The following is a 5,374-nucleotide window of genomic DNA, read 5'->3' as shown; positions in this document are numbered from 1 at the left end:
ATAGCCAATGGATGTTTTTCTTGGAGAGATTTATGAAGACACTTAAAGGATTTGTTTGTCAAAGAGCTTGTCCTGAAGGTAGTATGGCAGCGGGATGGCTTGTTCAAGAATCACTTGTATATATAACTGAATTTCTCAATACGTCTGATCCCGATATGCCACGATTATGAACACAAGAAGAAGATGATCGACTAGTTGGGGAAGAGCCACAAGGGAAAGGCCTTGTGAGAACAATGGATGTAGCATTGTGTGTGAGAAGATTAATAAATTTTGCATCTTAAACTCACATGCTATGGAGAAATGGATCGAGATATATAACTTGGTGAAGGCTTAAAGGGACCAAGCTCGTTTGAGTTTTAGAAGGAGTCGAACAACCCGCACACTACCGTACCCAGAACTTGCACTTCTTCCAGACTTTCCTTCTAATAAATGGCTCGAGCAAACCATACTACAAGCTAAATGCAATGGTGAATCAATAAGTGATGAGGAGGAGGAGCTTGCATATGGTTGTGATTTCCATGTATGTGAGTTAGAGATATCTATGCATTGTTTTTTACGTTGTGCTTTCGTGAATTTATACGATAAAAGTACTTATTTATTGTGCTTGCAGTATCGTAAGTTTGGGGCAATTCGATCACGCGGACGTCACTTTCGAGTAGAAGGAATAGATAAAAAGAGAACAACATTTGATTGTGGTGTGAAGGCTAATTTCATGCAAGAAATTTGTTCAATTGCAAGTGATGGCAATACTGAAGTAGGCATGCTAGATTATTGTGGAACAATCCAAGATATTATCAAGGTTGGATTCAGAAAGTTTGATATGTTCATTTTTGATGTGAAATGGTTCAAGTTAGTAACTCAAGGGGTGCAAGTAATTGTATGCAAAGACAAGTGTGGATTTCTTCAAGTAGACCGCACAAAGATATGGACTAACCAAAGGGACACATTTGTGCTACCAGAGCACTGTGAACAAGTCATCTTTGTGGAAGACCTGATAGATCATAAATGGTTGTTTGTGATCCAAATAAATCCACGTAGGAAACAAATATTTGAAGAGGTGAAAATAGTAGTTGACTGTTTGCCAGATGTTGAGGAACTCCTCCCAGATCATGTGATGGTTGAGCATACACCACTAGCACCTATTCAACAACAAGAAGAACAAGAAGAAGACATACTAGTTGAGGAAGTAGGTGAGGCTCACACGGGATTAGGATCGGATGAAGGTGTACTCATTGAGCAAATACATCTTGAACGAGAAACAAACACTATAGATAATCCAAAAGAAGAAGAGATTCAAGCTGAGTATGATCATGATACATCGACAGCTCTCATGCTAGAGCTAGAAGAGGATGATGACATGGATGAATTACCTTCTACTACTACAAGACAACTGGTTCCACCAATTGACAACAATGATGGAGTATTTCTAGAAATAGATTTATTTGGAGCCATGGATCTCGCTGAGGACTACAGACACCGAAGAGGAAGAAACAATGGATGTCGAGCCTACGGAGGAAATGAATGTCAACACATATTTAACGATGGAGGAGTTCAAAGAAGTCAACAAGGATAATGAGGATGAAATTTTATTGACGGTTAATCTCAGAGATGACGATGAGGACTATTAGTCTTACGTGTCAACTCACAGATCAACCTATGTTTGATAAGATTTAATCTCAAATTAATTCATTGTGAAGTCATGATTTTTATTCTTTTGAAAACTTACTAACAAGGGTGGGTGGTGGGGAGTCTCGTGGTGATAGCCTCATATGGCTAGTGCCGGGGTTGGATTCCCCTCAGACTCGTTTTTCTTGCTCTAGCTGTGATTTCAGCTTCAAGTTCACTGAAAGAAAGTTCATATCGAGATTCCATTCCCCTCCTCTACCAAGGCTTCTATCTCGTATTTCAACCCCAGTATTAGCATCTCAACCTTTAGTACCTACAATCAAGCATTGTTCCCTAGATCAACTTGGCCTAGCAGTAGACCATCAAAGCCAGCAGTCTTCTAGCATTTCGTGGCAGTAGTTCCAGCAGCACCCTCAGTGAGTACCCACAGTATCCTTAGCTGCAGCACCCCCCCCATGCTGCCCATTTGTTGCTCCAGCTCTGCTCTCTCTCTCTATGACACTATGGTCACCCCAGCTTTGATGTATGGTCACCCCAGCTTTGATGTCTGCACAGCAGTATGGGCCCCATGCTTGTCAGCTGCCTCATGAACGCAGATTGAGAGACCACAGATATGTATGATCTCATGTACCACTGTTCTACCTGACATTGGTATCAGAGCTCTCTGGTGGTAAATTTTTGGTCTCATAGGTCATTTTGGCCTTTTGAAGACGTAAATATAGCATTTCATTTTGTTTCATCTCTCTCTCTCTCTACTTACCGTGCATTGTCGCGTCGATGACTCATGAGTTTGCACATTTGCTTCAGCAAAACCACTTCCGACTCCATCCTGTCCCAAACTCCATCTCCAGTGTGTTGATGACATATTTCTTGTCATCCTCAAGTTGATCGCTGCATTGCAAAATAAAGTCAGTTAGTAATTCAAATAAAAAACTATAATTCATATTCTTTATGTTAAATAATACTTACTGCCATGGTATATGAACTCGCTATAGATAAGACATGCAATGGTCTCTCATCCGATGTCTGAAAAGGCGATGCCGTCTCCAACCTGAAGGATATCCCCGTCAGGCATGATGTCGCATGTGACACCCAAAGTGCCAGTGCACGTGCACATCGGCACTGGTGGGGGCACTGGTGGTATGCTACTCTGCCGCCGCTGACACCTACGTGCAATACAAACATACGATATATTGAGATGTGAGTTATTAAAAAGTACTTGATATTTAATCCGTAATCGCCATAAAAGATATACCTATGGGACGAGCGGCCACTAGCCTGTGAATCAGGTGTCACCTGAGTACCAGGAGGTACATCAGGAGAAAGCCGCTAACTCTCGTGATGTGATGTACCTAGGATAGGAGTCCTAAGCAAACAAAGACATCAAAAGGATATATAGATTAAGAATTCTATATGTAAAAAAAAGGATGACATTACTATTTTATCAATCGAGAGGCTTACCGATGCACTGTAGTGTGTGCATGAGAAGAAGTCTCCACTCTTGCATGTGGCTGGGAGGATGTACCCTCTCCAGGTCGTACGGGCATGCTAAATCTCCCAAGAATCTCAATGGCGCCATCTAAACCCGCATCATCCATCTCCGCATAATCTGCCATGGCCTCTGACACTGTATCTCCAGAAAGTCCAGTGCCTCGCAGCAAAGTCTTGATGATCGCCAACTTCACTTTACGGGTGTGGTCACTCATCGTATCTATATATTTAAAACAACTATATGTCAAACTAGAGATACATTGTTAGAGGAGAGCTCAATCTATCTAATAAAAAACATTGACTAAATAACTCCAAGCAAGATGCGTCCACATCTCGAAGTTTGCAAGTCATATATGGACTGTTGCAAAGAACGTCGAAGAGTCATATATCTAGGATCCCATAATTTGGCCCATAGCAATGGCATCTATGTTCAAGAACATTATTTCTACTAGTAAAGCTACCCAAGTTTGCAACCCTCAAAACATTAAGAGACATTACTTAAGACCCAAGCATCAGAGCTTCTCCATGAATCATAACCTCTCTATCTTACTAACTCGCAATGTGGCCAGTAGCACCCTTTCTCTCTATCTCTATATGCCCTGTTAGCCCATAATCTTCCTCTCTCCACCTATGCTCTAGAATGGTGATGGTTAGCTAGCAGTGTTTGGAGTTCCTTCCTCTCTCCCTCTCACACTATCACCCTTTGCCACTGTAGTGATTGTAGTAGTGCACCTTGTCGATCGCCCATGGGTGACGAAAGTTAATTAGAGGCCATACAAGCTCCTCCTCCTTTCTCGGTCTCTGTAGTATAAAAACACACACATACTCCTCCTCTTTCCCCATCGTGCATGTGTGGCGACTATTCATGCAGGGACTGATGGCATTTGGTCATCCCTTTTTTTTTCAAAGGTCCAAGAATTTTTTTTTAAAATTTAATGAGCTTGGACCTTGGTCCCACACAAAGCTATAATAAGGGTTATACCAACCATCCTCCAAGCACTATGATGCAAGCCTTCCCAAGTTTACCTCTATATACCTGGCTACTCCCTTCTCAAGTGTGTGTCCCCCTACAGTTAGCAACAATATTCTCAAATGTGACATTAAACATGTATGCCTAAAAAACTATATTCGTGCAAATGTCCATCAACATTAGTGGTGGGATCTTAGTAGCTCTTTCCAAGATATTCTCCACCATAATGAGCCTTGTGGAGGCATAAATTTTTGATAGCTTAACCTACCACTCCTACCATTCATTTGTATTTCTTAAAAAACTATATTCGTGCAAATGTCCATCAACATTAGTGGTGGGATCTTAGTAGCTCTTTCCAAGATATTCTCCACCATAATGAGCCTTGTGGAGGCATAGATTTTTGACAGCTTAACCTACCACTCCTACTATTCATTTGTATTTCTTTATCATCGACTGGATGTTTGAATCTTCATCACGAGCTTCTTTAATAGCCATTTTAGCCTATAGAGCCAATAGCTCTAGGTTAGTCACAAAGGCATAAATGTGACTAGTACACCCTTTCCCAAAGACACTAGAATTCCTATCTTTCCAAATATGGTAGAGAAGACTACTCCCAATGTTATTCCATAGAATAGAATCCATATGCCTACATTCACCAAGAAGTATCTCTTTCCATGAGAAGGGGATAGCAATCATGCAAGATGTTAAGAAATTTCTTATTGCTTTCACAATTCATGGACAGATGCATTAAATATTCTACACCTTTGCCACACCTAGAGCAAATGCCATTATAAACCCCCACTCTTCTAGCTCTCTAGCAGACCAAACTACTTTGTGCAGAATAAGCCCGAGAAAACAAGCATGTTTGGAGCTACTAGAAAAGACCCAAATAGATTTGAATCTATAGGTCCATTGATAGGCATTCAAATTGATGCCCCATCTATCATTCAAATTAGCTATAAGAGCAGAGTTATCACCTAGAAAGTTGATTATAGCACCTGATATCCAAGAGAGATTCCTTTTAATACCTCTTACCATCCCCTATGAGAGGGGCCAAATACCTATATCAGAAATTTGTCTGATCCTTTCCCTTAGAAGTGCCCTGCAACAACAAAAAGTAGTAGACAAGTGTTCCAACAGAAGTGAAGAGCATTCCCACTTATCTTTGTTCCACAAATCTCTCCAAGATTTGATACCAACTTTGTACAGCTTGTGAGCTCTATTGAAGTCCTATTTATCTATGCTAGGAAGGAGGGAACCAAACTAGCTAAAGTCCTCTAGAATGAG

General features: G+C 40.9%; 1 pseudogene; it reads right to left on the bottom strand.

Moving 5' to 3' along the window:
- Positions 1-2,429: 2,429 nt before the first annotated feature.
- On the bottom strand, positions 2,430-3,332 carry LOC147635827 (uncharacterized; annotated as a pseudogene).
- Positions 3,333-5,374: the final 2,042 nt, after the last annotated feature.

The sequence above is a fragment of the Cibotium barometz genome, chromosome 8 (genome assembly GCF_041138505.1).
Source record: "Cibotium barometz isolate CiBa-2024 chromosome 8, ASM4113850v1, whole genome shotgun sequence".
Lineage (NCBI taxonomy): Eukaryota > Viridiplantae > Streptophyta > Polypodiopsida > Cyatheales > Cibotiaceae > Cibotium > Cibotium barometz.
This window is presented reverse-complemented; position numbering and strand designations above follow the sequence as displayed.